The sequence below is a fragment of the Lathyrus oleraceus genome, chromosome 1, assembly GCF_024323335.1.
Source record: "Lathyrus oleraceus cultivar Zhongwan6 chromosome 1, CAAS_Psat_ZW6_1.0, whole genome shotgun sequence".
NCBI lineage: Eukaryota > Viridiplantae > Streptophyta > Magnoliopsida > Fabales > Fabaceae > Lathyrus > Lathyrus oleraceus.
The window spans coordinates 46,086,486-46,094,520 of record NC_066579.1 but is presented as its reverse complement, the minus strand read 5'-3'; the positions used below and the strand labels follow the sequence as shown (position 1 = coordinate 46,094,520).

Here is an 8,035-nt window from a genome sequence, read left to right as displayed (position 1 = left end):
ATCGCGAGAATCACGTTCTAGCATTATTTATTGTTTAAAAAACGTATATATCATGAGGTGTGAGGATCAATCAATTGAGCAATTATTGTTTTTATTTTTTAAGTTATCAATCACGTACTTGTTTAGTATTAAATTAACACTCATCATGACTCACTACACTACATGTTCCCTCCTTTCACAAGTATAAAACCATCTCATTGCAACAAGTTCGTAACACAACACTCTTCACTACCTTTTCTTTTCTATAACATTATTATATCAAGATGATGAATGTGTCTGAAATTCTCAAAGCTCAAAGAGCTGAAGGACCTGCAACCATTTTGGCCATTGTCACTGCAAATCCACCAAACTGTGTTGAACAGACTACATATCCTGATTTCTACTACAAAATCACAAACAGCCAGGACCAGACTAAACTCAAACAAAAATTTCAGCGTATTTGTAAGTATTATTTCCCCCCCTTTTTTTTTAGATATCGAACTTGGTATTGCTAAATTATTGATGTACTTATGCTATTTCGTTCTTGCTAAGGTGATAAAACAATGATTAAGAGGAGATATATGTACCTGACAGAAGATATTTTGAAAGGAAACCCTAATTTATGCGAATATATGGCACCTTCTTTGGATACTAGACAAGATATGGTAGTGGTAGAGGTGCCTAGACTAGGGAAGGAAGTTGCAATCATGGCTATAAAAGAATGGGGCCAACCAAAATCAAAGATTACACACTTAATCTTTTCACCATAAGTGGTGTAGACATGCCTGGTGCTGATTATCAACTTACAAAACTTCTAGGTCTTCGCGCAAATGTGAAAAGGTATATGTTATATCAACAAGGGTGTTTTGGAGGTGGAACGGTACTTCGTTTGGCTAAGGACTTAGCTGAGAACAACAAAGGTGCCTGTGTGTTGGTTGTTTGTTCTGAAATTCTTACAGCGATTTCATTTTGTGGCCCTAGTGACACTCACTTGGACAGCCTTGTTGGACAAGCATTATTCGTAGATGGAGCAGCTGCGGTCATTATTGGTTCTGACCCGGTGCTAGATATCGAGAAACCTATATTTGAGTTACTTTGGACTGCACAAACAATTGCCTCCGATAGTGACGGAGCTATTTGTGGTCCTCTCCGTGAAGTTGGACTAACGATTCATCTTCGTAAGGATATTCCTGATATTATCTCAAATGATATTGATAAAGTACTTCTTGAGGCTTTTCAACCTTTAGGTATTCGTGATTACAATTCAATCTTTTGGATTGCTCACCCGGGTGGACCGACTATTTTAGATAAAATTGAGGAAAAATTAACTTTGAAACCTGAAAAATTGAGGTGCGCTAGAAAAATACTAAGTGAATATGGTAATATGTCAAGTGCATGTGTGTTATTCAGCTTAAATGAGATGAGAAAGAAATCGTCTCAAAATAGACTTAAGACCACGGGAGAAGGACTTGAATGGGGTGTGTTGTTAAGCTTTGGACCCGGACTTACTATTGAAACAATTGTTCTCCGAAGTATAGTTATATGAGATTCTTGATTGTTTTATTTAATCAATGTATTATTGCGAGTCTCTTGTGAGATTATTTTGATAAAGACTAAACATCTTAAGTTTAATATGTAATATCGTTGTCAAAATAATATAAGTTAAATAGTTTTATGCTTTAACTATCATGTTATCTCTTTTTTTAAGAATACTGGAAGTTACAAATTTTATCTTATTATTTTATAAAATTCAGATATTAGATGGAGTTAAAATATATATAAGTGAAAGAGTTTAAATGAAAGGTAAAATTGAAAGTAAAATAGTTATAATAAGACTTGGTATCTCATTTATAAATAAAAAATATATGTGTATACATAGTTGTTTAAATAATAGATTGTAGTGTATCATGCACCAGGTTTTAACTCTAGTAAGTATGGTGTAGTATAGCATGTATGCCAGACATGTAGTATCGAGTGTAATCATGAAGCAAGCATGAAAATATATATATGAGTTATGGCATTGTAAGCAACCAACTTCTATTAATCAATATGAAATGAAATTCACAAAATAATTTTCCATTATGATATCATTGTCCTTATCGATCACTTCTACTCTCAAACAACTCTAATTGAATTCAGTTACATCCTAATAGAGTAATTGCTTTCTTCTTCCTCGGGCAACCATCTCAAGCAACGTCATTGGCAACAATGGCGTAACAATCTCAGAACCTTGCATTTATCACACTGGATTCAACATTGTTGCATTAGTTTGGTCCAAAACTTTCAATCAAACTACAAGAAAACAACTATTTGTTGTGGGATAAACAAGTTAAGGTTGTTATACTTGCTCAGAGAGTACACAAAGTACTAGTGAATCCTCGCATTCCTAAAAAATTCAAAACGGTGCAAGATTAAATTGAAGACAAGGTATTCTGAAATTCTGGTATCGGATATGGGATGTCGAAGGTAATGTCACGACACTAATATCTGAACACTATAAACAGGATAAAAGATAAAGAGCTGTAATGCACGAGACACAAGCAATTGTTAACCCAGTTCGGTGCAAACTCACCTACGTCTGGGGGCTACCAAGTCAGGAAGGAAATCCACTAAAATAGAATCAGTTCAAAGACTCTCAGTAAACAACACAAGTTACAAGCTTTTTCACCTAATCTCTACCCGTGCGACTTCTACCTAAGAACTCTTAGATATGAGATCTCACTCACTCCCCCTCAATCACACCAGCGATATTAAACAAGAATTACACTGAAAAGAAGACACTCTTCAAAGACACACACTTGATCTTACTTAGCAGCATCAATCAAGTAGACACACACTCATGCTTAAAAGTTTTAAGTGACAAATTACAACTCAAAAATCAGAGCAATTCAATCATCTATGAATGAATTGAATGGCTTACAATTCACACGACCACACAAGACTTAAACCCTTATTCTCTCTCAATATTTTGTTCGTTATTTCTTGTGTATCAAATCAGGTTTTCCATGTCCTTTTTATAGAAGCATTTGGCTGGGCTTGGACATCATAAAACCCTAAAACTATTTTTCATTCATATCTTCTCATGACAGTTGATTAGATCTCTTTGGAAAATAAGTTAATTACGTTGTAATTACTGATTGATAGCGTGTTCAATTAACTCATCAATCATACACAAATTGCCATTAAAAACGCAATCACATAATAAATAACATTCAGACTGAATATTTTGTATACAGATGTCATGACATCGGGTCTGACATCCTGGAAAAATCCTGCATAATTCTATTTTAAACATCCAGCAGGTACAAGATATCTTATGTTAAGACATCACATGTGACAACTTGTGAACACTCTTGGTTTTACCAAAATTGCTGCCAACACCTAGAACCAACAAACTCCCCCTTTGACAAATTTTGGCTAAAACATATATCAGTCCATTTGTTCGCAAGAAAAATACATCAGTAGTTAAACAGCATCACAGCAGTTAAGCAGCAGCAAAAGCAAACACAATTACTAGCTATAATAGCAACTAGTAATACACAAAAAAACACATAGGTGCTTCTTCTCCCCCTAAGTATGTTCAACACAGACATCTCCTTCAACAACAACAGCACCTGTAACATTCAAAATCACACTCTGACATCTCCTTCAACATCAGCACCTGTATAGCACAGAACATTATTTTGTTCATCTCCTTCAACATCAGCACCTATACAGCTGTTTAGCACATAATAACTGCAGTTCTCCACATCTCCACTCATTAACTGCAGCTCTCCACATATTAACTTCTCCCCCTTTTTAGTCAAAATAGACCAAAGTGACCAATTAGACAAAATCAATGTCAATCGGTCCAGCAGAGAATGTCACAAAGGATGTTATAACATATAAAATGTTAAAACACAATGTCAGGAGATACAAAACCATAATTATACACAGTTGCATTAGCTGAGATAATCAGAAATCCAGGGAACTCATAAAGAGCCCAAATATTACATCATGGCATCAAAAAGGACTACCAAAACAAACTACAAACATCAAAACAGAAAAAACATCAAATCATCCAGGCATCCAAAACAGCATCCAGAACACACATCATTAATAGGGGGACCATTAACACCACAACTTAGTCTGAGGAGGTAGCATCTTCTTCACCTTCAGATCTAGAACTGCCACTAGATTGATCTTGAGAATTAGACCTCTCACTTGAGGTGTGGGCATCTGTCTCCTTGGCTTCATCAACCTTATCCATCTCTTCTTGCTCCAAACTACTAATTAGAACCTCTAAAGCCTCTTTCCTAGCCTTAGCCACCCTAATCCCAGTTTCCGACTCCTTACAGGTGTCTTTCAATTGAGCAATCAGGCCACCTTGAGAGGTTGGCTTCTTTATTGCAGATGTCATGACAATGTCATTGACATGACTGCCTTCAAATAACTTGTAATGAATGGACAATGGAGGCTTCCTTCTACTGGGGATATCACTTGTGTTTAAAATACTAGGTTCCTAGCTTAAAATAATTCCACAAATGATTAAGGGAAAGGCAATTGGCAGTTTTACTGCATTAGTGGAGGCATGTCTAATAATTTTTTCAAACATGAACCTTCCATAATCAAAGTTGAGTTTGGTTCCAATAGCATAGATTATTCTTCCAAGAACATTAGAGATTGTTGAGATATGGTTTGTTGGCACCCAGTTGGCTAAATCTATCTTATGCAAGATAGCATATTTTACAGTTAATTTTCCAGCATATAGATGCTTTTTGCTTGGCCATTCCTTGACTTGACCAACAGTGATTGTCCTACAGACTTCATTGTCTGTGGCCTCTAACTCAACAGCTCCTTTTGTTCCTCTTCCTATGAACTTATTGATTACAGTTGGGGAGAACCTTACACACCTTCCTCTCACAAACACCTTGCAAAATTCTTTGTTATTCTTGTCAGAAATATCCTCAGGGATATTCACCACAAACTCCTTCACCAGACCTTCAAAACACTGGGGTAATGCACTAACTGTTTTCAATAAACCTGCAGACTTGATCAACTCCATAACCTCCTTCACTTCCATAGCATCTTTCCTTAGTTCCATCTCCACAGCAATTCTCCTATGTATAACAAATTTCCACTTGGCTGCACCATCTTCCAGATGGAAGGAAATGTTGTCCAAATGCAGAGTTGCAACCTTAGCTGGAAACTTTCTAACAGTTTGCTTTTTGGCAGGGGAGATGTATGGGACATCGTCTTCGACATCATCTTCAGAATCGGAACTTTCTCTGACCTTTCTCTTCTTGACCTCTACTTTACTCCATGATTTAGAAGGACCTACAGCAGCAGCCTTCTTACTAGTTCTGGTTGTCAACATCTCACCCACATACTTGTCTTTCCTGGTCTTCATTTTCTTTGCAACACTTGGTTTCAAGTGATGAACCAAGGTGTCATCTTCCTCATCTGAGCTCTCTTCCTCCAAATCAATCACCTTCTCAGCAGTTTCATGAGAAGCATCTACTGGTTTCTTACTAGGCAAGGTTTTTCCTAGAAAACGCAGTCCCTCAGTAACAATATCCTTCTCTGACCTCGATGAATCATCATCTTTCTCAGTTTGAGGTTCCACCTCAGGTGAGGGGTCCCTTCTAGACAGAGGAGTCGAAACTCCCTTGACTGAGTGTCCTTCATTTAGGATCCTTGTGATCAGATTCCTAATGACACGATCTGTATAATGCATGTCATCCTTAGGAGGAGGGTTGTCAGAATTGTTACCTTGAGTGTTTCCTGTCGTGGAAGATGGACCAGGGGCGTCGCCTGGGATCACTGAAAGAGGAATAACTTTCAAAACATCTTCATCCAGAAAATCCATGGAGGGAGTCCTTGCTTTGTGAGTGGGTTTTGAACCAGAAGATGAGGGATGTTGTGACATTTTGTTGAACTTTTGAGAAAAAATTTGTCGCCCTAGCAGAGATGGTCTGAACAGTTTGATGAAGATGGAAGTGGTTGTGTTGAGGTAGCGTGTGAAAATTTTCTAGATGCTAGTTCCAATACTAGGTAATGATTTACCATAAATGGGACACTTTCTTTTAAGTGGGCAGACAATATCTTTATTCCCTTTTCCACTCCAAATTAATTGCTATAAATTCTCATGAATACAAATCCCCAATTTCCCTCTTAAACATTCAAACTGATTAGCATCCAAAGCCTTTGTAAATATGTCAGCTAATTGCATTTCAGTAGTAACATGCTCCAGTGCTATGATTTTCTCTTCCAAAAGAAGAAAGCTCCAAGGCAGTCTCCCACTCACGAGTGACTACTCTTTCTAAGTATTTGTACATTTTACACACAACCAACAACATAAATAAGAAAGGGGTGAGAATACATCTTACAAATATTAACAATGAAATTCAGCAACATGATACTAATAACGAGTTCAAAAATACAACATTCACACTCACAAACACAATCGAAGTTAAATTAAATATAAATTGTTTAAGGTAATACTGTCAAAATTGAAATTTTTCTTATAACGGGAGGGGTTATTCCAATGGTTGTCAAAGTTCCTGCATTACCATTCGTCGATTCAGTCGATTGTTCTTCTACATTTGGATAATTGTTCTAGGGAGAGGGAGGACTTGTTAACGTTGGATGAGTCATTCAATAAGAGTTTACCACTCCTCATACGCATGAACACTCAACAATTAAAGACATTTCATATACGTAGAACAAGATAAATAATAAAAGACACAACACTTTTCTACCGAAGTTAAAAGTTCTTGCACAAAAGGGTCCCACTAGATGTGCAAATTTATTTACTGATATTTTTCGTAAATCAAATCACAAGTTTTAATTCAATTAAGGGATTTAACTCTAAAAAATTCTAAGAAATATTTATGCAGAAAATCATGACAAAAAGTGTTTGTGCTTGAAACTTAAACGTTTGGATAATAAGAATTTTGATAAAGACTATGATCGAAACAATGTTGAATTGTTTTAGGAAAAGAAAGTAAACAAAAACATAATAAATGTTATTAAGTAAATGCTTAAATTTAAAAGACTTAAAGAAAGGACGCGAGTTCATACATTTTCTCGTAAACTTATTCTCTCTATGACTTGGATACTTTAGTTATATGAAGAGTAAATGAAAATTATGACTCATGTCTACATGACTAGATTCGCCTTATATACTATTACAATGTTAACAGATGATAGCGATTATGTTCACAGAAATCGACACATACTCCCTTATGTGGGTTTCAGTCTTCTAACATGTTTCCATGTGTCTTCAACGTTTGAACTGCTACAAACCAACACCTACGCTAATAAATTCCTTTAAATCTCTCAACTGTGCGAGAATCTTCAGTCAACTTCTATAGTGTTGTCGAAACATCCTTAGTTCAGCTGACCTTTGGATTCAAAAAGACACTGAGTCCATATAATCTAATGGATGCATCAAACTCCATACTTCTACACCACTATTCTACATCGAAGTGTTGATTTGTGTAAATCTTTTTGAAATTCTGGATATATTTTGAAGAGAGAGTTATCATAATCTTATGGATCTATTCTTAAGACTCTCCAATTCAGACTTAGTGCAACATGGAAAATCATATGCTAAGAATATTAAATTATTAATATATTTATAATGTTATAGAAGTATATATTTCATGTATTAATCAATGTTTTAAAAATCAGATCGAAGGTCGAACCGATGAAACTTGCGGTTTAAGGTTTATTTGGTTCAACCAGTTATACCTACGGTCGAACCGTTTATCAAATAAACTAATCGTATGAAACAAAATTTTATAAATATGTCACACATAATCATACGTTCACAACTTAATAAAATAAATATTTCAAAAATATATTACAAAGTTAATACAACAATATGGATAATATATATAATAACATAACATAGTTCTACACATTATCTCAACATTTATTTAAGAATAATTTGACCAAATTATAGAATTACAATAAAATAAATTAAACTAATTCAAACTAAAATTAAAATAATAGAATATAATAACTAAAATAAAGTTCTAATAATTAAGATAGAATACCAAAAATAAATAAT

At 35.1% G+C, this 8,035-nt stretch overlaps 1 pseudogene; it reads left to right on the top strand.

Moving 5' to 3' along the window:
• Positions 1–263: 263 nt before the first annotated feature.
• LOC127098612 (chalcone synthase 4-like) lies at positions 264–1,525 on the top strand (annotated as a pseudogene).
• Positions 1,526–8,035: the final 6,510 nt, after the last annotated feature.